The sequence below is a fragment of the Ixodes scapularis genome, unplaced genomic scaffold (assembly GCF_016920785.2).
Source record: "Ixodes scapularis isolate PalLabHiFi unplaced genomic scaffold, ASM1692078v2 PGA_scaffold5__190_contigs__length_132052651, whole genome shotgun sequence".
Lineage (NCBI taxonomy): Eukaryota > Metazoa > Arthropoda > Arachnida > Ixodida > Ixodidae > Ixodes > Ixodes scapularis.
In genome coordinates, this window is record NW_024609880.1 from 20,132,685 (window position 1) to 20,159,936 (window position 27,252).

Sequence of the window (27,252 nt, forward strand, 5' to 3'; positions counted from 1 at the left end):
TTCAAGGCCATAACGCTTCACACGTTGAATCGTACTACTGCTCGGATCAAGGTGCCTGTGAGGATATGAATGACGCCCCCCGGAAAACAAGTGGCAGTGCACATAAAGGTGCGTCAAGTCTGTTGTGTCCAGAAGTAGACACACGGAACGACGAGGAAGAAGCGAGCTCGAGCGACCGACGCGAGCCAGCGAGCCAGCCGAACGCTGCCGTCTGCCGATACCGGAATCACCCTGATTGTAAATAGTTGTTCTATATGTACTAAAGGTTTATTCGTAACGGCTGCGAGTACTCCATGGTCTTAGAAACACAACAAAGTGGCGACGAGGAATCAACCTAGACCTGATCTACCAGGGCAAGAATCGACCGAACCAGGTACTGTGCATCATGGACGACCTATCGCGTTCGATTGGACCTTATGAGGAAGGAACAAGCTGGGACGAGTACGAGGAACGCCTTCAAGAGTATTTCGAGTTGCAAAAAGAAAACATCAAGACCAATCGGATGAAAGTTTCTGTTTTGATCACTGCCATCGGACAGAAAACTTACTCCAGACTTCGGGATCTTTCGTCTCCTGAGCAACCGAGCAAGAGGACTTATGAAGAGCTCGTACAACTCCTAACTCGATTCTACTCGCCTAAGCGGTTAGTGATAGCCGAGCGCTTCAAATTTGGAAAGCGGGATCAAAGATCAGGTGAACCTTCAACCACGTATTTGGCAGAACTAAGACGGCTGGCGGAGACCTGTTAATTTGGAGACAAACTCGAGGAGCAACTGCGCGACCGATTTGTTTGTGGTCTCAATCACACGATGGCCCAGAAGCAGTGCCTGACAATTGAAAATCTGACTCTGACACGAGCTGTGGAATTAGTAGCGGGATTGGAAGCGGCTGAGGATCAAATGAAAATTCTCAAGGATGCGCGCGCCACCGCTGAAGACGAGGTGAAACAACTAGCAAGTACAAGCGCTGCCTGCTGGCGTTGTCTCAAAACCAACCACACTCCTCAAGATTGCCGCTACAAGGGCTACGACTGTGACGCATGTGGACAAAAGGGTCACCTGCGGAAAGCCTGCAAAAACAGCAGCGTGCAACAAAGAGGGAAAACGTCAAATCAGCGTGGAAAAGGCAAACGCAAGGGACCAGCCAAGAAAGGAAAAGGAGCGGTGCAACAGTTGAAAAAGGAAGAGAGAGCGGACGAATATTTAGTCCTGCGAACAAACGCGGAAATACTGACTGTACCACCCCTCAAGAAAAGCGTCTTTATTAATGAAGTGACTCTGGAGATGGAGGTGGACACCGGAGCTACGGTGACAGTGATTCCAAAGCGGCTGCAAGGAAAACTGAAGATTCGCACGCTGGAGCCTTTCAGGACCAAGCTTCGCACTTGCTCAGGACAAAGCTTGAACGTCTGTGGTACTGCGGATGTCCAGGTCACAAGCAATCAGAAGACCTGGACGCTGCCACTAGTCGTGATTAATGCAGAGGTGCCACCACTGTTGGGAAGAAATTGGATACAAGTCCTGGACGAGACATGGATGCCAGCACTCCAGGTGAATACTGTGAAAGGTGCGCATTGCTTAGAAGGCATCCTGGCCGAGTGTCAAGAACTTTTCAAAGAGGAACTAGGGTGCTTCAAAGGAGTTGAAGTCAATCTGCAGCTGAAGCCAGACGCCCAACCAAAGTTCATGAAAAGCCGGAAAGTTCCCTATGCACTCCAGCATCTGATCGAAACACAGTTAGATGACATGGTAAAAAGAGACGTCATCGAGCCAATAAACTACAGTGAATGGGCAACGCCTACAGTCAACATTCCAAAAGGAGAAAAAGAGGTCCGGATCTGTGGCGACTACAAGCTCACGGTAAATCCACAACTTGAAGTGGACCAGTACACTCTGCCAACAGCCAGTGACTTGTTCACGACTTTGAACGGTGGGCAGAAGTTCACTAAGTTGGATTTAAGACACGCCTACGAGCAACTGGTGTTGAATGAGAAGTCTCGCCAGTACGTCACCATACACACGCATAAGGGACTCTACAGATACAAGCGTCTACCTTATGGGATCGCCTCCGCCCCTGCTATCTTCCAGAAACAAATGGAGATACTATTGGGAGGGATTCCAGGTGTCTGCGTGTTCCTGGACGACGTTTTGGTAACCGCAGAGGACGATACAACGCACTTAGAGAGACTGCACGAAGTACTAACGCGCATGAAGGATCGAGGACTTCGGCTAGCGAAAAAGAAGTGCCTGTTCATGAAAGACAAGGTGGACTACCTGGGACATACAGTTAGCGGTTCTGGAATAAGCACAATGAGGAAAAAGGTCCAGGCTGTACAGGAAGCACCGGTTCCCAAGAATGTGAGCGAGCTACGATCGTTCTTGGGACTTGTAAACTACTACGGACGTTTCGTGCCCAAGTTGTCTACGATTCTAAAGCCGCTCACGCTTCTGCTGCATGAAGACATGCCGTGGAACTGGTCACCAGAGTGCGACAGGAGATTCCAGGAACTCAAGGGAATCTTGAGCAGAGCCCCAGTGTTGGCTCACTATGATCCAGAGCTACCACTGATTTTGTCTTGCGACGCTTCCGCAGTAGGAGTTGGAGCCGTGTTAGCGCACGTGTATCCGGACAAGACAGAGCGTCCTATTGCTTATGCATCAAGGACACTTGCTCGAGCAGAGGAAAATTATGCTCAACTGGAGAAGGAAGCTCTAGCGATCGTCTTTGGAGTGAAGAGATTCCATGACTACATATATGGACGTAACTTCATCTTGGTAACCGACAACAAGCCGTTGGCAACCATCCTTGGACCCAAGAAAGGCATTCCAACAATAGCAGCTGCAAGATTGCAACGTTGGGCAATGCTTTTGTCAGCATACCAATATACAATGGTCTGCAAGAAATCAGAAGACAATCTCAACGCCGATGCCCTATCTCGCCTGCCAATTGATGGACAAGAAGAAAAGGTGAACGACAATGCCACAAGTTTTTACATGGGACAGCTAGACCTGTGTCCAGTAGACACGAAGACCCTGCAGGAGGCAGGAGAGAAAGACCAACTGTACACCAAGGCACTGAAATTCACTCAAACCGGATGGCCTGAGAACGTAAGTCCAGATATGGAAGTATACTTCAAGAGGAAGTTGGAACTTACGGTGGAGGAAGAATGCTTATTGTGGGGCCGAAGAGTTGTTATTCCAGAGGCATGCCGAGAAAGAGTACTGCACGAGCTTCATGCGGTACATGACGGCATTGTGCGCATGAAGAGTCTGGCAAGACTGCATGCTTGGTGGCCCAACATAGACAATGACATTGTCAGAACAGTCGAAGAGTGTTCTCTGTGTCAGAAGTTTCGGAACCAACCAGTTCAAGAGTATTTCCACTGGCCGACACCCGAACAACCCTGGGAAAGACTGCATATTGATTTTGCTGGCCCGTTCCTAGGGGAAAGGTTTCTAGTTGTCACCGACGCCTTTTCTAAGTGGCTAGAAGTGGAAATAATGTCGAGCACGATTGCGGAGAAAGTCGTGGAAGCTTTGCGGAAGTTGTTCGCACTGCATGGACTACCGCGAACTATTGTCTCGGACAATGGACCACCCTTTCATTCTGAGGTTTTCGAAGAATTTTTGAGGGGAAATGGAATCCAACACAAGTTTTGTGCTCCGTTTCATCCCGCAACGAATGGTGCAGCCGAACGAGCAGTACAAGTGCTCAAGCAAGGACTGCGGAAACAGACCGAAGGGTCATTACAAACGAAGCTTTCCCGAGTTCTGATGGCTTATCGTTGCACACCACACACATCCACTGGTTTCGCACCATCAGAACTGTTGTTCAAGCGGAGATTTAGAACGAGATTGGATCTACTTCACCCAGAGAAGTTATCGGAGTTTCAAGCTCAGAAAGAACCGAAAAGGAAGTTTGAAGAGGGAGACGGGGTTTTGGTGCGAGACTACCGAAAGGCAAAGAGAAGTTGGATTCCAGGCACGATTCTGAAGTGTCTTGGGAGAGCGCACTACAAGGTCAAGGTGCCCAACGGAGTTTGGAAACGACACGTCGACCAACTTCTTCGACGACCAAGCCAAGTTGCAGGCACCGGGGAATCCGAGTCAGATACTCTGTTCAATCCCGAACCGGAGGAAAGTACATCAGCGGAACGTGGGAAACCAGATTTAAAAGCAACTGTCCCTTCTCCGGGTGCCCGAACAACGTCTGAAAGTGCGGAACGCCGATACCCCTCGAGAGCACGCAAGCCGGTGTCTCGGTACGGACTGTGATTAGTCTGAGGGAGTGTTGTGTCCAGAAGTAGACACACGGAACGACGAGGAAGAAGCGAGCTCGAGCGACCGACGCGAGCCAGCGAGCCAGCCGAACGCTGCCGTCTGCCGATACCGGAATCACCCTGATTGTAAATAGTTGTTCTATATGTACTAAAGGTTTATTCGTAACGGCTGCGAGTACTCCATGGTCTTAGAAACACAACAAAGTCCAGTCTCCGATCAAGACCCTTCAGACGCCTCCGACGATCCCAATCAAGAACGCCCAGCGGACGGGATCCCCCTACTGAAACCATTCCCGTGCACGCAGCGAGAGTACCAGCTACGCGCAATGGGACGGCTAAAGCTCGCGCGTCAGCGCATTAATCAGAAGCATAACGAGGTAAGCGGTGGAACATTCCGCGCCGCGTGACATCGTCTCTTGTTCATTTATTTACGTGAATTTCTTTTTTTTCATATCTTTGAGGCTGGCCCATCCAGGGACGTCTTTTGGAGGCACTCCGTATTGCATCTCGTGTCTGCCAATGCTCAAATAAACAGTTCGTACCAAACCTGTGTTTTAGTTACTTCCTTAGTACTTCCATGATAGCAGCTTGCCGTCGCAATAATACTAAAAAAGTATATATATATATATATATATATATTTTTTTTTTTTTTTTGGGGGGGGGGGGGGGACAACGTTTTCCCACAACGGCTAAGGGACGTAATTTGGAAAGGTTTCTCGACGTTCTGTGAACGTCGTTGGTAGTCCGGATGTCGTAAACACACGTATCATAAACTTCGAGGGAGGACGCAACGGCGCACTGAGACGTGCATGTGACGTGCAACAAACGTCATTTGGAACGTCCCCTCGACCTCCCGTGCACCTTTTCTCGCGGACATTTAAAGGTTTCATCGACGTCGAAGGAAGGTAACGTCCGGATTTTCGACGTTTTACGACGTCACGTTACAGATGTCTTCGACGTTCTTTCGACGTTTTCTTCACGTTTATGTGCTGCTTGGGCGGTGTTACGCAACACTTGTCAAAATCCTAAATTCCCCAAAAGTCAACGCCGGCGTCAATGGCGAAATGCCGCCAGCCCTAAAAGCGACGTGAGCAATACTAGCGGCGTCGACTAAACAGTGCAAAATCGGAAAGGTGGTGGCTCAGACAGAAAACAAGCCACTGAAACCGGCGGTCAGCCGGTCGTAGAACCGTCATGAATAGCTTTTAAGAAGTTTGGGAACAAACATTCCCAGATCATCGCTAATATTTGGAAACATTCGCATATAATTTGAACCGCTGTACTAGATTTTCTACTACTTCCGGAAAAATATATTCCAGCAGCGATTACATCTATTTTCGTCCCGCTTTTGTGGAAAACGTTCAGGTGAAGCTCCTAGAACTTGTGATTTTAAACGGCAGAACAGACTTATTTGATAAAAAGGGAAAGCAACGCAGGTATGGTTTAATTGATAGAATACTTGAATTTGAGCGAAATACCGGAAAACAGCGCAAACAATATATATATATATATATATAGTCGTAAAATACACGGAATCAAAAGATAATCTCGTCTTTGGCATTGGGCAAAAATGCCTGTTTGGAAGGTGCAGTTTAGAGCGTTATAACATTGAAGGAAACGAAATTAATAAACATATTTTCTTTTATGTATAAACACAAAAGTATGGTGGAGAACCATCACTATAAATTTCAGAAAACGCGAACATGTTCATTTTTTTTTAATTGCTCTTGAATTTTCTTAACGTAATAATTTAGGACAAATTTGAGATGACATAAAAATGTTAATTGTTTAGATAAAGGAAATATTTATAGATCATTCGAAAAGCATCTTAAAAAGAAATGTGCAATAATTTGTAATGTTGTTAGTTATTCGATTTGTCAAGATAACGGCGCAGAAATCTTGTGACAGAACGTGAAAGGAGCCATGCTTGCGCAATTTAGACAAAAAATAAATAACCTCCACGATGATGTACATATTTAAAACAATAGTTCACAAAATCTGTTAAAAGAGAAAAATGTTTGAGATTTCTGATATTTGTAGTTCGCGTAGTGTTACCAAACGTGACATAAACGAAAACTTCAAAAATCGAATATGCCGTCCTAGCGCACGCCAATTTTTCATCTTGCAATAAATGTTTTTTTATATATGTGGTATCAATATGCTTTCCACATTTTTTTTTATTATGTTCTTGACACATGCTGAGGAGTAACATATAAAAAAAATACATTTGAAATTGTGTGTCATTCTTTATCAGAACAGAACCATTAGGGAAAGGTTAATTCTTTATCATAAATACAGTGGGCACGTGGCATAACTGCCGACCGATTGACGATCTTCAATAGTAAACAGTTATTCTAAAAAGAAAAAAAAAAAACGTTGTCCGAATGCATGACTACGCTGGCATACTTGTACATATATGTTTGTTTTGTTTTTTTGTTTTTTTTTCATCGGATGTTGATTTGCGAACAGATGTTGATTCAAGCACGGAAATAACGCATTGAGGACACTAGTACTTCTTTTTGTTTGTGTTTATTTTCACTAATGGTAGGTGACAAAGCGAGAAACACTGATGAAGTAGATGTTTAATGTGGACAACTTGTGCCAAAACAAAAATACAAGATTTGGCGTCGCGGGCATCGACGTCGGCGTAACAGGATGTTCATGAGATGCAATAAAATTGCTCCATGAAGCACGCTACGGCAGGATTTATACACGTTCTAGGTTCCACAAGGTTCTAATCTAGTATACTCAATAACGATCCTGAATAAGCTGTAAATTTTCCTTCCTATCAAATTGGGAGGATCAATATTTGTTTATACTTCGAGCAAACACCGGTTAGAAGGAATCTGTAACGTTAATTACCTATGAGACACGCGTTAGTTTTTTTTACCACACGCAATGGAGGTCGCAGAAAAAAATAAAGGGCAACAAGCAGCGTTCACCTCCTCAATTCGCAGCCAGAAAAAGTGGCCACGTAATGTGGAGCCGAATATAACTTCCAATGTGGATCATAGCCAATCGCTGGGGCTGATAAAGCACAGGACAAGCTCTGAAATCCACACAATGTCATGGTTCTGATACTGACGTAATTTCAGCGATTGGACACAAGCCACTACACGAATGCTTGTTAAGCTATTGATTATCACAAGCCCAAAGGGAGTGCTCTCGCAATGTTTGGATTCAATCTACGAGCCGCATTCATTTAACGTCATTGGGGGAGACTTCGACTCCCCAATTGCGTCATCAGGTTTTGAGATTTAAAAAAAAGGCTCGCCTTTGTCCTTGAAATCATACCATAAGAATGAAGTTTCCTGATCAGAGGTGCTGCGTGCGAGCATAGTTGTGTCCCACTGTACTCGGTTCACCCCTAAGCTGAGATTAGAAGCCCCGACTTCAGCGCGAGCTTGCTGGCTTACGCCGTGACTTGTTTGCGCGTGCCTGCGCGTTCACACTTGTGTTAGCCATGGATAAAAGCTTGCGCTGAAGGCGGAGCTTCGAGTCTTTGCTTTAGGGTGAACGCAGTACAGCAAAAAGCTCGGTAATTCAAACCGCCAAGGGAAAGCCGCTTCAGTTCGAATTAACGAAAGTTCGAACAAAGTGAAGTGAAGTAACGGCCTTTGCTTCTCCCGAGACAGCACGGAAAACAAGGTCGTAACGCTCGTAGAATCGGTGGAGCAACCCATCTGAAGCAGCGATGTCGTCGTAACCGAGCTGCTGGGCGAAGTCCGCTGCCTTTGCCAGTATTACAGTGCCGCTCATTGGAATATCCTATGCACGCATGTCCTTTATCCAAAGCAGAAGCGCTTTCTCGAGGTCGGAATACTTTGCGAACCGCATCCTCTTCCTTTCATTGGCACGTTCTGCGCGAGTGCCCCTTCAATAGCCCTCTTATTCTTCATGTAAGTAGATAGCGTGCTTTTCGGTATTGCATGCTTCTTCGCAATGGACCTTTTCCGAGAAGCTTTCTGCGCACGCGCGAGCGCCCAATGCCAAGCGGCGGAAGTCGGAACGAAAAATCGAGGAAATTCGGAAGGAGGCTGTATATCAGCGAGTAGAACACGTAACTCAGCATATATATAATTGTGTTACACAAAAAAAGAACGTCGACGGAAAGGAAAACACGACGTTTGAGTGGACGCCACGGATGCCCCTCTTTAAAGTCGCGTTGGGCAGGCGCCGCTGCTCAGAGAGCGAAGAAACTGGTAGCGTAGCTCCCATTATCGATTGTTAGCGCAGGTAGGTCACTTCCTCTTGACGTGTTTTGTCACGGTGTTTGCCGCGGGCACGCGCTATCTTCAAGTCACAGCTTTGGTCCTGCGCCACACCGCTGATGTACGCCGAAACGAACTTTAGCCGAGGCTTAACAACACCACAAAGAATCGCGACGGCCGGTACCCCCAGAGCTGAAAACTGACGAGCACACCCCGCGGAGAATGCCGAGACAGACGCTGAACATATAGGGTGGTCCAAATCACCAGGCTCGATCTAAAATGGGCCGTAAAAATCGACGCCTGCACTAGCAATCTAAATTTTTCGTCAAAGGTGTAATTCACAGGTTGGTTTTTTCTTGTAAAATTACAAGCGTAGCTCTCGTTGTGTAAAAAATAAGGCCAAGAAACTTGCCAGGATCTACCGCGGCCAGCAACGCTGACGACAGGGGTCCAGTAGCGGGGTGTGCTTGAGGTTCCTATTGATAGATGACGCTACCTACTCATCGCGACGGCTCGCGACTACCGTGGTTTATTAAAAATAATATAATCTTTTTTGAAATGTACCTTCGGTTAAAAAAATAAATGCGAACAATAAAAGCAAAACTTAAAGTAAAAAAACGCGTCTGCATAACCGCGGCGCTTTTGCCGCCAACGGGTTTCATCTGCGTGTCGTCTGCTTTCTTTCGCTAGTGGGCTGCACCGTCGGACGCTGGTCCCCACGCCATCTATCAATATGAACGCCAAACAGACCCCGCTACTGGACTTTGTCGTCTGGGTCGCTGCCCGCCGTAGACCCTGGCAAGTTTCTTGGCCTTATTTTTTACACGAAGAGAGCTACACTTTGTAATTCTACAAGAAAAAAACCGACCTGTGAAATACACCTTTGACGAAACGTTTAGATGGCTACGTGCAGGGGTCGACTCTTACGGTCCATTTTAGATCAAGCCTGGTGACTTGAACCACCCTATACATTGGCGAAGGTGGCAAAAAAGCCCCGATTCGTCGGTTCTTGATTGGAAGCGCAGCTGCGACCCACTTGATTCACTGTGTTTTGGTGCTTGCCGCGCCATCTACCGCTCAGCAACAGCAGCTACACGACAAGATTTTTAAAGCCTCCAAGATCGGCGCAGGCAAGTAGTCTCTGAATCACGTGCACGTAGAACGGAGAGGAGGCTCGTTGGCCGCTGTCTTCTGGCTGGCTCCGCAGGAGGTGTTGCTCCGCGCCGGTTAGATTTTTCCCGATTTTGCCTCCTCTCGCCGTTCTCTCCGTTTCGGTGGCGATGCAGCCTTGTGTCTAGGCATGTTGGCAGGCAGCGGGTGCGTTTCTCTGGCCGTGTACCTGGCGCGAAGCCGCCGGCGAGGTGGCACGTAGTTCGAATTATCCGTGGCGGAACCTACTCGTGTTCGAATTTACGGGCTTCTTTATACATATACATTTATGGAGCTTGGCCGGACCGAATCGTGCAGTTCGAATTATTTATAAATTCAAATTATTGAGTTCGATTTAACGAGTTTTCACTCTATAATGCCAGTAAGCTCGTGCAATTGAAAAAAAATATTTCAAGCTATCATCGTTCCAAGGCTCTCTAAATAAGGATCAATAGGCAAATCGTCCTCATAAACAAACACGTTAACCCAGTAGAATATATAAATTCTTGTCTGCGATTACAATAACTCTCATTCTGCTAGGTACCAAAGGTTTTCTATATATATTGGTCGTGACAAAATGTTGAAGTCTATACTACTTTTAAAATGGCTAATCAAATAAGTGTGTTGTGTTGTATTGGGGTTTAAAAACACGCATGATGCTGTTGTCGATTAATATATCAAATTACAAACATCGAGCCTAAATTCACAATGAAACGATTTTAGCACTTTCGCTAAATAGCGCTAAAATCACTCTTTGGCATACATATTCTAAGAAACATAGGTTTGTGTACTTTAGTTCTGTCACTCGATAGTAGTCTCAAAAGACATGAAAAAAAACACAAAAAACAAGCCTTTTCGTCCCCTTAACCATTAGCATGAACAAGCGGAAGCGGGATCTGGGTTCCATTGTACGCTGCCATGCACTTGGGTTGGCGATTAGCCAGGAACGTTGACGTTTGGCTATTTCTGTCATCGCAGCGGTCGGGCACGAGCCACTGCACATATGAATTTCAGGGTATTGATTGCCACGAGCCCAAATGGAATGCTCACGCCGCACATGAGCCCGCAACAGGAGCCGAGTTTAAATAGCGTCACTCTTGACATAGCCATCATGTTTTGCGAAAACGAGGCTAAAAAAAAGACAGGCCCCCTTACAGACGCTTTTCAGCAGCTGTGCATGGGCTCCGCCATAACCTACCTTCAGTTATTGTTCCCTCTTATTTTGAGCACTTCGCTCCATCCTTACCACAATACGACAGTTTATTGCCGTTTTAGATAGGACTGTCTCTTTCTTCTCCGCATTAGCCTTTGTAGAGGTTCGTGAAAGACCGCTTTAGTGGCTTGGTGTCTTGGTAAGACAAGAGAAGGTCAGCAATGGCGGCTGCAACCTGGCGCGTGTGCGAAGTGCCTATATTCTTTGTATTTACACGTTAAAAAATCAGCTTCCTTTTCAGTGCCGTTGCGTGCGCGTGTCCTTGTGTCTCAGTCTGCCAGTAAGTTTGTGTAAAAAGAGAAACATTACGAACACATAAAGTTGCACGGTTGCTCTAGGTATATGAGTATTGTGAGTAATAAAAATATCACGTGATTGTGGAATTAAATTTATCGGTTTATGAGGCAAACTTGCGGCTACAAACAAATGAAACGAAGCCGTACAATGTGTGAAGGCGACGAATGAAATCCCTTCCTGTTTGTTTTGTGAAATAAAATTTGTAACTGCATTTGAGACCTCGTTCGTGTCGTTTTGTGTTTTCGTCCCTTGTCCCTATCCCCAGTCTCGGGTTTGCATCTGTGCGCAAATTACAGGAGCCTGCCTGCACCCTCACCATTGCTTCATTGCGCTGCCATCCACATTCAACATAGCAGGACAAAGTATTGGTGAGTTGTTGGTGATGATTTATAGTTTGAGACTATATAAAGAGGGGAACTAAATAAATGAGTTTGCCGCGTTTGATACATCGTCCTATGTATCTTTTGTTCTTTATACTTTTTAATGTTTCTCTTTTACCCCAGTCTCAGGTTAATTAAACATGGTGCACAACACATCAAGAGCAAAATCATGCAGCCTGATCAAGTTTAATATCAATTGTGTGGCAACGACCCAGTGTAGATCGCCACCGACGGCTGATTTTGAGGAGTAATGAGCGTTTCTCATTTCATTAGAGCCACCAACGCAGTTGGATGTTGCTAGGAAGGAATCACCGTTTACGATGCAGAAAAGAGCATATGAACTCACATCAACGCCTACAACCCCGGATTCCAATGATTACTATAACGGAGATAAGACATTCTTGCCCACACCCAATCGCGAATGTGCCTACCACAAGGAGCATAATGGTTCGCTTGCAAACAAGAGTTGACGAATAGAGTGAATGACTGTTTCATAAAAAAGTGTATGTGATAAAGCATGGTCAAAACTTTGAAGTCCGACAAATCGCTGACCCAACGGCAAGTTTTGAGTTCGACCAAGTAAGATGTTCCAGAGAGGAAGTCAAAGCTTACTTTAATTGACGTATGTGAGCCAGAATTCAAAGGAATTAATACATCTTACATTGTTTTACTCTTGCAAACTATACTTCAGTTCATCCTCGTACATTTTCATCCCGCTTGTGGGTACTGTAAATCCGCTAAACTCCAAATAAAGAATTGGACATGCCAGTAACACGCTTTTTTGAGAAAAACCTATAAGCAACATTAATGCAAGAATGCTTAATAAATAGACATATTCAGCAGACATTGGACCTAATTGCAAGTCTAACGTAAATAATTTTATTAATCTGGCCATTAAAAAGACACTAAACCTAGGAAAAAGATGTTCTACCAGGTCAGCAAAGGCATGTTTCAAAATGAGTGTCATTCGAAAACATGTATTTCTACCCAATATGTAACGATATAATTTTTTTTGATTTGCGGACAAAACCTAAATTGTACTCCTGTAGGACGATGATGAGAGCATTTGTACCCAATTCGTGTGCGCTTCGAGATCGCTGGGCTTTAGAGCGCACACTATAGTCGGTTACAAGTCAAGAAGGTAGGAGAAGCTCCTCCCACAAGTGTGATGCGCCCGTTTCAAATCTCTCCGCAGTCGCAAGAAGAGTTCCTTGTTCCGCTTCAATGGATTCCCACTTGTCTCCGATCCCACTTTTTAAGAGAGCGACCTTTGTATTCATCGGAGAGGGAACCGAGCCCCTGAAAGCAGCCTTTGTATCCATCGGGGGGGAAGCTAATCCCCGAAAGTCGTATTTGTTTCCGTCGGTGGGGGAGAACTCTAATCTCCCTCTCGTGGCTTCCACAATGCTAAGTCAAAGCCGAAAGATAAAGCAAATATCTACAGAAAGGACCCTCCTCGCGCGTTGTCCGCGACGTCACGGAAACGGTGGGACGCTATTGGATGCAAAGGTGGCGGAGGGATATCTGATTCCCTTTGAGGGGCATTTGCCGCTACCTTCTTAACCTGTAACTGACTATAGTGGGGTACAATCGCTATCATCATCATCAGAAATGTGCACAACTTCGGTTTCATCCGCAAATCAAACAATTTGTATTGTAACATAAATATTGGGCAGAAAATTTTCTCCGACAAACATTTATTGTGTGACATGCCTATGCTAACTAGGTGAAACAAAAGTGATTTTTTCTAGGTTCAGTGTTCTCTTAATTTCAGTGAAGAATACAATCAACCGTACCATCAGCATCTGGTCAAACATCCTCCTTAAGGAAAGTATTGGTGGCCTCGAAGAGCATCATGTCCTCAAGTCGGGAAACACGAATGGCTCAGGTGCAAGCATGTTCCAAGCTCTAGCTACCCAAGAACCATTAGTCAACAGCCACTCCAACTAAGCGTATAGCCCTTGATTCCGGTGCATCGGTTCCAAGTAGTGGTAGCAGGCTTGTAACATCAGCTTAAGGTTGGAACGTCAAGGCTGAAAAGGTGAGGCATAAAAAATCAAACACTTAGCGCGAACACTAATACAATATATTTCTTGATAATTAGAACGAAGGTTTGAAGATAAGTATGATGAGTCTGGGCCCAGTATAGTCAAACCAAACGATTAGCTAAAAAGGGCTTCCACCACAATAGCCCTCTATGAAATTGCATGCATCTGAGTCTGCGACCCCACTGAGGATTTGCGAATATTCTTTTACTCTAGTGGGTTACAGTGAAAGTAAACTGCAAGCTCCTCCCACCTTTTTTCACTTTAGAAGAGCGATGTATATGAGTTCACCTCCACACCAGCGTTTACTTTAATAAAGGAAGAGATGGGAGGAACTCACAATTTATTCTTAACTTTTCATCGACTAGAACAACATTTTCTTTGGTAAACACTCAGTATAGTAGTGTTTTCAGATATTAATATCACTATTTACTGAACCTAGAAACAATTCTGATGAATAGGTTTTCAAATCCGTAGTGCATTGAAACAATTCATTCAGCAAAGGATTGTGTCGAAGAGTTTGTGTAAACTATACAAATGGAATTTGAGAATCGTACAGTTTTAAACGCAAAATAGGTTCCCACTGTGCAGGAGAACGGTGGTGAATAAATGAATTTCAAACAATAAAGCTGGTCATTAAATCATCAAACCTTCTCAAGATTGTCATCAGAAAATATGTCCTTATTTTCGATACCAGAATTTCAGACAGAACCCCAAGTTGCACAACTCGCCGGTTTGGGACTGGGGCGGTATTAGTCTGCTGGTAAGATTCTACTGGGGCGACGCTGGAAACGTCCTATGGGCGAAAAGGGGCCACAGAGATTGCCAGTCACTGGCCAGCGACTGGGACTGACTGAGACGCCCGGCACTGGGCGTCCCTGTGCGTCACCGGGATGCTGCCAGCACAAATCCCCAGCGTGGTACCAGCAGTACAGCAAGATACCAGCAAGACCCCAGGCTAGCGACCTCAAGCCATGCAGTTCCCGGTCTTTTGTCCCAGCGAGTTCCCGGGCTGCTGCCGGTGCAAATCCCCAACATAATACCACAAGTACAGCAAGATATTCACAAGACCCCAGGCTAGCGGGCTAAAATGTATCGTTCCCTGTCTTGGTTTACAGGCTAACATCTGGTGTTATGTGATATTCACACCTGTATAGAAGAGATGTGGTTCATAAGAACGGTAATTTTAAAAAATAATGAGTGTAAAGAATTATTTTGCACTGTACATGAAAGCACATTTCTGGCATAGGTATACACCTTTTTGGTAAAGCAGCTGCCACATCGGGTGGTTCTCATTTGAACCCGTTCGCATTTCTACCTTCTCGTTTTTACCTTCTCATTTCAACCCAGCGCAAAACAACTTCCGCATTTTTCCCTTTCTCATTTAAACCGTTCTCAAAAAAAAAAAACTTTCGGGTTCGGACCCTTCTCAAAACGACTTTTCTCATTTTAACCTTTCTCATTTCAAATTTTCTCAAAACATACATTCAATGTTTTGACCATTGTCAGAAAGACTTTTCTCATTTTAACCTCTCTCATTTCGAACCCAAATTAATCCAACATCATGATCTCGCAATCTTTCTGCTGTATTTATGGCAAATTCGGGTAATTAATTGCCTTCGAGCCCTTGCCTGTGGCACCGGCGACCAAAAACGCGCCAGCGGCACATCACGTGACCCTCTCCACCTGAATGCAAAGCACAATGAACTGGCGTTTTTATTTGACTGGGTCGCAAATAAGCTCTGTTAACTTCTTCTTCGATCATTCTATGGTACCATGAGCACGCTGCATACGCCAACAACATAAATTACGACTCTTTGAAATGTGTGTAAACAGAAGCGGCTTCACAAAACTTTTCAAAATATTGGCATTACCACAGTCCGTACTACTGACAGAATATTAAAATATAAAATCAATGAAAGGGCAGATGTATAAATCAGTGTGGTGCTGCCCGCACGCGCGTCAAATTTCAATAAACTTCCTTTGGATTTTCGATTAACTGTTGCCACGGAGGTTTGCCAGCGTCGCTTTCCATATTCTGTTTACTGTTAGTAAAGAGTTTTAGTAGATCGTTTCCATGACTCGGATAACGATACCCGATACTCCGGCACCGCCTCCCTTGCGCATGCATAGTGTCGTTATCGGGGCTATCGGGGGTATCGGAACGATCTACTAAAACTCTCTAGTACCTTTTTTGGAATCCTCAGTCTTCTCATTGCACCCACCCTCCTTGAAATTGTAATGCGTGTTCAAGTTTCAAACTGCATTACTATGCATACTTTTTTTTTTCTGCGGTGTAATAACTTGTTATTACAGAGCTGTAAAATAAAGTGATGTATGATGCAGCCCGTGCCTCAGAGCAAACATAGCTTGCTCAGGTTGGATAAATTCTTCCAAAAATGTTGACTTTCTGTGAAACATAAATTATCTTTCTCTTCGTTGTTTTTGCTATCTTGTCTCAGAGCACAAAAGGGTGCCTGTCTCGATGGCTTCGTTCGCCACTCGAACCCGCTATTTGCCGCCTCAGCGAGCATTGTTTCGTTTGGTTCCCTATCCCGATTCGGATGTGACGATACTGGATACAGTCTGGCAGACAAGCTGCCCGACCTCTTGGAACTCGGGAAAACTTCTGCTGGTAAATTGCCGGTACACGCCTGAGGAGCGCAACCCGAAAAGCTTGCACCCGTTAGACTTTGACCACGCGAACGCCATTGCCGAAGGTATGGGAAAACTTTTTTTCGGGGAAAATTACCACCCGAATTGGCCATTACAAGCAATAACACACGACTAGTACAATGATCCATCCGCTCCACACGATGACATCTTAACGACATACAGCGACAGAAGAGAAATGAAGTACCGAATCTGCGCTAGCACTTTTGAAACCACGTCACCATGTGACCACGTAGCTACGTCAACAGAGTCGGGGTGGCACGCAGGCATAAGGAAAATTGTTTCATGTGCTATGCAAGAGAGGGGGCCGCTTCGCTTCATCTTCAACTTTCATCCTTCAACTGTTTTTTCTTCTTTCTATACCTCACTACGGTGCTCAAATGACAACGCGTTCAAATGAGAAAGGGTCGAAACGCGAAAGGTTAAAACGCGAAGAGCGTTTTGCGGATGGGTTCAGACGAGAAGGGTTCAAATGAGACAGGTATAAATAAGAAAGGGTCGAAACGCGAAAGATTAAAACGAGAAGGGCGTTTTGCGAATGGGTTCAGACGAGAAGGGTTCAAATAAGAATGGGTTGTTCCGAGATACACCCGCTACATCCATCTGTCACTCATACATGGGTAGTAAATGAAACATACAAAATTGTTACCGTAATCGTTTATTGTCAGTTGCAGTGAAGCTACAGTTCGGCTGTTAATGATGGGCTTGTCGCCAGAGGAGCGCGCTGGATGAAAGAGGCTGCATGTTACAAGCCTAGGAAATTTTCTTCACACTTCTTATGCAGCTTATGATGCAAGTCGACCATGTACCCGGGAAGGCGAGTCCTTCATTACAGCACCTGTAAAGAGAATCGTCACCACAGTAGGACAGGGCAAATCAATACCAGCTGCACAGGATAATCCAGAAATTTCAAACTGGGGTAAGGGGCATGAGACAAGCAGCCCATGTAAAAGAAAAACGTTTTGTAGGTAATGCACTAATTATTTTATTTTCAGTCTGGAAACTATATAAAAAGAAAAATGCTTTGATTGCCCTAAGAGACACCTGTAACAACACACTGGATGACCAAGCGGCCAAAATGGTGCTGTTATCTCATAATCAGAGTCAGCTATTTGTATGAAAAAGGCCCATTCCAGAGTAAGGCTTGTGGAAATCATCTATTTAATTCAAAAGGGCATGTCGAGGGACAGGCGAGCTTTGCAGAGTAGTCGGCATGTAGTTTAGCATTGTCGTTCGTCTTGATAGGTGCGCAAGATCCAGCATTTTTAGGTAAATATAGCGATTCATTATTCTTACTGAGATAATGACGAATCATATCCTTGACATATTTTCGACTCTAGCAAAACGGACGGCACCAAGCGGGAAAACCGGGAACCAGCCGGAACAGGTCGCTTTGCGCCTCTCCGCGTCTCTGGCGACTTTCGTGGACACGTGTTGTCGGCGCGGTGGCGAACAATGTAATTTGACGAAGGTCAGAATATTTCTCAAGTTTGCCTAAGTGTTCATCAGTGTGATGATGCCTCAGTAGATTGCTTCCTTCCATCAAGTGTTTGAAAGCCCGTTTACTCCACAACACATGGCCCCGTGCTTTCGATTTCTTGGATAGAAAGGAATCAAGGAAAAACGTTTTGATTTCTTGTCCGGCTCGAATCACATTCAAAGTGACGACTACTTAATAACTGATAGGTGGTTTCTTTATAAAGATGTAGAAGAGTAGATTGAGGACGACAGACGAGGTGTTTCACTGGAGGGAACCTCAATGTTGCAGTCAAGTGAATGGGAAGGTTCCATAGCTGCTTTTCTTGAGTTTGGTTGAGATTGATTAGCTTCAAGATTGAGCCACCCATACTGGTAGATGCGTTGGCTACTCATCTTAGCTGCTTTTTGCCGAAAAAATCTCTGGACCAAACTGCAAGAGTCGGGCTGATTTCGCAATTACTTGAAAACGGAAAACCTGCTCGCTGCTTACGATTAATGAGGGAAATTGTCTGCTTTCAAAAAGGTGGGGACGCGTCACGCAAAGTTAGAATCTATCACAACATTATGATCTATCGCGCCTCCAATATTTATATTATACCCCCGTCGAAGCCAGCAGCAATATTCGGCTACATTGCTCAGGTTTTCCGGCCCTAAAGATACTCCATTTCTCCGTTCAGGATTTCAAATCAGGTTCAATGCAGAGGTGCTCTGCGTGAATCTCCGATGAAGACTCTCTTTAGTTCGTCCGCTTTCGTCTCCGTGCTGCAGGCTAGAACCATATGGCTGAGTTTAGGTAGTATCTCTCTGTCTGTAAAATATACTTTTATTCAGTAGTTCACTTAATAGCTAGGCAACTAATCTCATATTTCAACCTGAAGAATATACTAATAGCGCTTTAGTGGGACATAGCACGTAATATCCCAAGCGGCACATAAACGTGAAGAAAACGTCGAAAGAACGTCGAAGACGTCTGTAACGTGACGTCATAAAACGCCGAAGGTCCGGACGTTACCTTCCTTCGACGTCGATGAAACCTTTAAATGTCCGCGAAAAAAGGTGCACAGAAGCTCGAGGGGACGTTCCAAAGGACGTTTGTTGCACGTCACATACACGTCTCAGTGGGCCGTTGCGTCCTCCCTCGACGTTTATGATACGTGTGTTTACGACATCCGGACTACCAACGACGTTCACAGAACGTCGAGAAACCTTTCCAAATTAAGTTCCCATAGCCGTCGTGTAAAAACTTTGTGTCCCCCCCCCCCCCCCCCCACAAAATTTTTTTTTGTTTTTTTTTTTTTCAGTATTATTGCGAAGGCAAGTCGCTCTCATGCAAGTCCGAAGGAAGTATCTAAAACACAGGTTTGGTACGAACTGTTTATTTGAGCATTTTCAGACACGAGATGCAATACGGAGTGCCTCCAAAAGACGTCCCTGGATGTGCCAGCCTCAAAGATATAAAAGAACAAACTAATTCACGAAAATAAATGAACAAGAGAAGATGTCGCGCAGCTAGGAATGTTCCACCGCTTGCCTCGTTCTGCTTCTGATTAATGCGCTGACGCGCGTGCTTTAGACGCCCCATCGCACATAGCTGGTACTCTCGCTGCGTGCACGGGAATGGATTCAGAAGGGGGATCCCGTCCGCTGGCCGTTTTTGATTTTGATCGTCGGAGGCGTCTGAAGGGTCTTGATCGGAGACTGGACTTGACGCGCCGTTATGTGCACTGCCACTTGTTTTCTAGGGGGCGTCATTCATATCCTCACAGGCACCTTGATCCGAGCAGTAGTACGATTCAACGTGTGAAGCGTTATGGCCTTGAAAAAGGTCCTCGAGCCGTGACTGAATACGACGGCGTTCTTGGCGATCACCGAATTCTTCATAAGGGCGACTTGAACGACTCATCTAATCGCAGCACTTACACTGTATGCAGACTCGAAAAAAAATCACGGCGACATAGCAGCCTGCCTCGTAGAGCCGTAGACCTCTGGGCCGATTGCTAGTGACTGGCTTTAGGAAAAAGCTGGACCGGGTCCCAGAGCTGTGCTCTCTGGGCCAATTCGAAGAACAGAAAATTTAGTGAAATATTTTGGGAACGACTGAGAAAATACGTGCACCCGGAACTTACGCTTGTCAATTGTTCGTCGTCACTATCTTCCCCCACTTTTCTCTCGCCCTCTTCTTGCCGAGTTTTCCGACGCATCGCATGGGGCTCTATGGAGATGCTACTGGTTGCTACTGGCACCTCCTCTGCCTACCTTTCATCCTCTCTCTCGCGCCGTGCAGGCTGTTTATTTTTTCTTCTTTGCTTCTTCCTTTTTTGTGTTTTTTTTTTTTCGGCACGTAAGTGCGAACTGGACTTGAACGCTTTTTGGACAGTCATCTGAGCCATTCAGGGGTTGGCATCATGAATGTTAATTTCCACAAACCATTAACAGTATCTACCGGATTTCGTCATTGCCGGGCATTTTATTTTTTATTTTTTGAGTCAACTCCAAAAATGCGCAAGTGTGCAATGAATTTGTGCTTTGATATAGTGTGTGCTGGCATGCGATTTTTGTTTGGGTACGCCACCAGTGGCAACGAAAGCCAGATCTGTACTGAAAGTCACGTGACAAGACTTTGCGCCCCGATTTACCGAAAGCGCTAAGGCGTTTGAAGTTGGTGTTGTGGATAAACTGTGATGTTGATGCGAATTTTTCGGTTGTGCGCAAGTGAGCATGGGTTACAAAATACGAAGAGAAATTGACGAACCTTAAAACAATCTCAGGTGGTCGCGGAGCAGTATGGATGCTCTTAGGAAAGGATGCAGGCCTGAAATCACCTGTAGAGGGGATAGTGTAGCGGCACCCCTGAGGCGCGTGCCAGGGCCCAGGGCCCATGGAAGACGACAACGCGCGTGCAAAATGCAAGACTGGCACAATTCGATCCGTTCTAGACGCCATCGGCTTCGTAACAATATTTTAAACAAACCAAAATTATAACCAGCGCATCTGAAAGGAATGATATTCCCAGCATGCTTTCATATTATTTTTTTTTCTTCCGTGTACATTGAGTTTTGTAAATGCCCTCCCTAGCGTCATCGATGTGCAATTAATAACATTTTGAAATACGTAAATTAATGTATAAATAATTAAACTTCTCAACCTCTCAAAAATTAAGCTTTGTTTGCGGCTGCTCTTGAGCACTGTCGCCTTGACCAGTTATTCTGCGGCTGGAGATGGAGCTGGAAAATCTAAAAACGTCGAACAAAACGTGAGTGGTCGACGTTGCCAGCACGTCTTGTATGACGTTTACGACACTTAGATGGGGACGCAACGTCGCTGAAACGTCACTGACGGGGCAATAATGTAACGTCACCCTGGACTTTATTTTAACTTCGAAGAAACGTGAGTGTTCGACGTTGATAAAACGTCTTGCCTTGACGTCGTGGCGACGATGTCAACGTTAAAGTTGAAAACTGACGTCGCCAGCACGTCACGGGCAGGACGATAATGGAACGTCATTTATGAACTTCAGTTAAACGTCAAAGAAACGTGGGCGTTGGACGTTGTGAGAACGTCGTGCATCGAGGTCGTGGGAGCGTTGACGACGTTTGAGTTGAAATACAACGTCGTCACAACGTCAATGATTGGACTCTAATGGAACGTTATATAAGGACGTCACCTCAACATCGAAAAAACGTGATCGAAGTCATGCGGGGCGTCACGGACGTCCGGGACTTTTTCTCGACGTTTCCACGACGTTTTTTGCTGCCTGGGATAATACATAACCCGCATATTCGCCAAAATGACTTCTAGATCGCTATTAAAACCTGATTTGAAATACGAGCACAAGCTGCTTAATGGGGCACCAGCGAGTTAACATGCTCTTTGGCTTAGGAAGCGCTTCCTTAATTTTCGTAATTTTCCTGCTGCCTGTGTTGGCCGAGCAGACGACTGGCGCTGTTTTTTAATACGCACAAAAGCTCCACTTCGCGGACAGATAAGTCGCATGGTCGAGGCATGCGAGTTACCTAAAAATTACTCTCGGTGGAACAATACTGTAGTCATCACCGATTTCCTTAGCTGATCAAAACTGATTAGAGTCTATTACCGCCTGTCCGGAGCCCATAGTTTCGGTATTGAACGGAATCTCCGAAACAAAAGTTTGACATGAAAAAAACAAAAAGCACCATGACAACAAAACTATGCTCTACAAGTTTATGTGCACCTGCTAGACTTAACCGTCGCAGTTCAATTACCTATAAAATAGGGCATTTAACAGAAGAAAACATTTTAAATTGAATGCGCGACGTGTTCAGGCGGCCCGGCCGAGCCGACACAAACTGTTCCCTGCCGCCATGTTTGTTTGGTGGTGGCGCTCCCTATAGGTCGCTGGAGTCGCGAATACAGCTCATTGTTGTACACATACTAATGAGATTGGGTAGACACATGTAAACATATAATGTACTGCAGAGTACGACTAAAACCTGCGTTCCCACATAATGGCAACCTGACGACTAAAAGGCATCTGCAGACTTCATCAAATAAAAGATAGCGATTTACACACAAACTAGTATATATTATCAGCGTCCACCATCAAACTCACACTAAGAGTTTACCATCCGCATGCCCCATAGCCCTTGAAAATGCCCGCAAGCCTCACTTACTTTAAGCATATGACATCACATGACAAGAAACATTCCCTCATGATCATCTTTAAGATGTCTACAGGCGCGAACAGTTCAGGCAAATCAACTGAAAGATATGAAATCAGTAATGAAGCAGTTTTCATTGGTTGGTAGATGCAGGTTAATATGTATGGGACATTTTCTATTTTTCGAAGCAACATTGTTTACCTAGTCAATTTTCTTCGCAGACCCATCACATACTGAGAAAAAGTTTTGAATACAGTGGTAAACAGAAAGGAGGAGTGCGTTCTAGATTTAGTTTTGCACAAGCTATGTGGCAACCGACTTCATCCTCTTAGACTTTATTGAAGTGGATCTGGGTATAACAATATCTAGCCGGACAATACTGCCACGAGCACATGTCCCAAAACCTGTCAGAAAGGAATAGAGGAAGTTTGAATCATAATTTCCGTATTGCGATGAGAGCTGCTCATACAGAAAATTGATGTGAGCAATGTCGGCCATCCCTCTTCCTAAAATATCTATGCATCCGCACCCTCTATCGGAGAAAATTTTAGCTGGGCGCTTTTTACGACTCCTGCGCTCAGCCACGGAGCGAGACAGCCACCAGGCATGCCCGTAACGCTCAGCCGGCAGTGGACATCGGTGTGCAGGAATTGCCTGCTCTATCGGCATCTGCGCTCTGACTGGTTGTTGCTGACTGAGCGTTGTGCGCATGTAGGTGCTTTCCTGCTGAGTGGAGTGCAGTCAATTCTTCCTCACTTTCACAATAGAACAAAATTGCACTGCATACTGCTTTAGAGACTTGCTGACATGTCTTACACTTGCTATCTGCAGACAGCTAGGACTGTCCGTAAACGAGGAAAAAAATACTGTGAACAGATACCATGCACGACAAAACAAAACATCAACGGGACTACACCAGACTGAATTAAATTGACCAATTGGGCATGTTTTATACCGCACAGCCATCGTGTGTACACAAGTCAACTAGCTCTACACATACCGCTCAACACAACACAGCTAGGCTGAATGAGATAAGTGTTGCACTTGCCGAGCTTGAAGTACAGTCGTGATTAATATCAGTGTAAACAAGCAATCGTCGACTGCTTAGTATTGGGAGCATCATGCAGCAGCTGACTTGCTCTACTTTTCAAATGAGTGGCGAACCAAGCATGGTAAGTCGTCTGATAAGGAGAGAACGTCACCCCAGACAGTACTGAGCAGTTGATAATCTCGTGCTTACCTTCATATGGATCAAGTCTCTGCTTGGCCGAAGTAGGCAGTGTGTGTGCAGCAGAAACGGCTGTACTGAAATCTCAAGAGGATGAAAGATCAGAACAGGCTTGGTAAGGTTTCATATTGCAAGTATGTCCATGCAAAGTTCACTTTCTAAAACATAAAAACGCATTTCAAGCTGTCACCCAGGACAAGCTGCGATTACACATCTGTATATATAAGGCAGCTTAGTATCAACGACCTTTGCAGGCTGCCATGCATGGACCTGAACCTCGGCTCAGCTGGTGATGCAGGAACGAATCGGCCTAGTCAATGCTAGCTTATGTTCGGCGACGGTCGCACTGAGTATAGACCGACACGCGGAGCGGCTCTGTTTACCAACACGGCCGGAAGTCCGCGCATGCGCGGTAGCTATGTGGGAAAAAGCAGCCCGGCTCTCTGTGTTTTCGCCATTGCGTTCTATGGGGTGCGCTCGTTGTCGACGTTGTAGGGACGCTTGTATCTTTATTTGTGCGTCCCCCGCAGGGGGCACCTGTGAAAGCAGGTGTTTGGAGAGTGGCGTGTCCACGGACCCCGAGCCCCGCAGGGGCCGCCTGCACCTTAGGTGCTAGGTGCTTGGTGAGTAGCGTCACCACGGACCCCAGCCACGTGGGCCACCATACCCGCACGCAGGGGGCACCTACTTTAGTAGGCGCTTGGTGAGTGGCGTCACTACGAACCCCGAGCCATGTGGGTTCGCCCACACACGTCTGGCTGTGCGTGGCGTACCCGTGTCCGGGGAAAAGGGGACCCTGGTGGTTGAGGTGAGCCCGGGATATGTTTGGACCCTTCGGGGCCCCCCGGGCGAGGCAATAAACCACTTCGACACCAGCTTCTCGTAGACGGGTGTCCTGGCTTGGCCTGACCAGGATGATTCAGTCAGTCGCCTCTTCTACCCTCTACTTTCTTCTTTCACTTTTGCTCCCACCTCTGTCTCTTTCCTTCTACACTCTGTTCCTTCCTTCTTCACCTTCTTAGGCGGCAAGGGCTAACCTTGAGTGGAAACAGGTCCTGTCCCTGCATCCACACTCGGTTATAGTGCCCGGGCAGCACTGCTTGAGTAATTGTGTCAGCTAAGCCTTTCTTGTTATGGCCCATTACCTACCCCCTCGTTGGGCTCCGTGGTGGGCGGTGCACCCGGGCACTGAAATTCCTTCCCATCTTTATCGGTTTCAGAACTAAACAAACTGATCGGGCCCTGAAAAGGACCCGCACCGAAGTCCTTGACATTTCCACTAAGACCCCTGATCTTTTCAAATTTCCAAAGTTTCTTGTTCTGCACTCTGAGGACGAAAAGCCACTGGCTAAACTTTCTCCTTTTTTAGTTTCCAAAGTGCTTGAAGGTTTTATCGGTGCGAACTTTAGCGCCAAAAAGATGGCATCAGGCGACCTCCTTGTGGAGGTAAACACAAAAAAACAGAGTGTCTCACTTTTAGTCCTGAACTCCGTCTCGCACTACAAGGTCAGTTGACCCCTCATCGAAAGCTAAACACCATCCAAGGGGTCATCTCTGAAGATGGCTTGCTCCACTTGACAGATACAGAGCTAGTTGAGGGTCTCTCCGGACAGGGAGTGGTTGCAGCACGACGCATCACCATCCGTCGCGACGGCATAGAACGCAAAACAAGGCATGTTATTCTCACTTTCGACTCCCACGACTCTACCCACTAATGTAAAAGCAGGCTACCTTCAGTGCCGTGTCCGGCCTTATGTGCCGAACCCTCAGCGCTGCTTTAGTGCCAGAGGTTTGGCCATGGGTCGCGGAGCTGTCGGGGTAGCGAGACATGCTCCAAATGCTCCAGTAAGGAGCACGTCGCTGACGTGTGTGAGAACGGAGCTCAGTGCACTAACTGCAATGGAAAACATCCAGCATACTCCCGACCATGCCCGTTATAGAAGCAAGAAGAAGAAATTCTCACCTTGAAGGTTAAAGATAACATTTCCTACATTGATGAAAAAAAGCGTTTTGCCCTCCTCTCCAAAGGCTCTTATGCCCAGGCCGTACATAGGGGACCGGTACGGCCAATGGTTTCGACTGGAACACAGACGTCTACGGACGATCTGCGCCTCCCGTCGAGGTCCCCTGCGTCATCGGGAGCGGTGACAGTGACACCGCTTTCGAATCGCAAGGTGGATGCTGCCTCCTCAGCATCCACCTCAGGGCAGGGGCTGACCACCCCCCTGCTCCACCTGGCCCTTTGGCCCCTAAGGGCCGAGGCTTACCCCCTCGCACCTCCGCTCCCCAGAGGAAGCCCGGGGAGTCGCCGAAGCAGCCGATCTCCAAGGGTCAGCTGCCGGTGGCACCAGACGAGCCCAAGGACGTAAGTGGGCCCAGGTCCGAGGAGGATGCTCCCCTCTCAGGATCGGAGTCGTCTCTTTCTGTCGCCAGTGACCCCACTTGGAAAGAGAAAGATCCTCCTAAAAAGCAGAGTACCCCACGTGTAAAAATAGATTTTAAACATTAACGGATCTCCCTTTTAGGTCACTTTTATATTTTTTTTTGTCTTTAAATGGCAAAGAACTATAGTATCATGCAGTTGAATTGCCGTGGTCTCAGGCTCGTTGGACAAGGAAACGAGCTAAGAAAAGCTCATGGATGAAATATATTTCCAAGGTGAACATTTTTTGTCACTACTAAGGAGGTGTGGGACCGAATGAGGAAAATTCGGGGTAACCACCTCTCTTTTAGGACGCCTCTTTTTCCCTCGGCTTCGCCAACCTTGAAAGGCCAGGCAAATTTTCTTGCGGAATATTTTTGTGAAGTGTCTAGCTCGTCTAATTATTCGGCAAAATTTAAGAAGTTCAAAGCTGTAGCAGAAAAGCGGCCAATTAAATTGCTACGTCAGGATCAGACACTCTTGTATACAACCAGCCTTTCACAATGTGCGAACTCGAGGTGGCCCTTGGGTCAAAAAAGCAGTCGGCACCTGGTCCTGACAAAATCCGCTATGAAATGTTGCGGCACTTGTCTCCTGAATTTCTAGGCCATTTGTTAACCTTTTTTAATCATTTGTGGAGGGCTTCTGCCTTTCCTCCGTGCTGGAAGCGGGCACATATAACTCCTCTCCTAAAACCCGGTAAAGACTCTACTCTACCAGCAAGTTATCGTGCCATTGCAATGACCAGTTGTCTTGGGAAAACCTATGAAAAACTAATAAATAGACGATTAGTACACTTTTTAGAGACTGAGGGAATTTTGGATCCCAATCAGTGTGGGTTTAAAATGGGGCGATCAACATTGGATCATTTTGTTCGCCTGGAAACTTTCATACGTGAAGCGTTTGTTCATCGACAGCATTGTGTTTCGGTATTTTTTGACCTAGAGAAAGCATATGATACTACTTGGCGTTACGGGATTCTAAAGGACTTATACACACATGGTGTCTGTGGCCGCATGCTGCGCTGCATTAGGGAGTTTTTGACTAACCGAACTTTTCAGGTTAGGTTTGGTTCCACACTTTCGGATGTTTTTCCTCAGGAAAATGGCGTCCCTCAAGGGGCTGTATTGAGCGTCACTTTGTTTGTGGTGAAGATAAACAGCCTTCCTGCAGTGATACCTCCATCAGTTTCATATTCATTATATGTAGATGATGTGCAGATTTCCTTTTCGTTTTGCAA

General features: G+C 45.9%; 1 pseudogene; it reads left to right on the forward strand.

The window, feature by feature from the left end:
- Positions 1 to 808: 808 nt before the first annotated feature.
- Positions 809 to 27,252, forward strand: part of LOC120838251 — a 67,700-nt pseudogene continuing 41,256 nt past the window's right edge.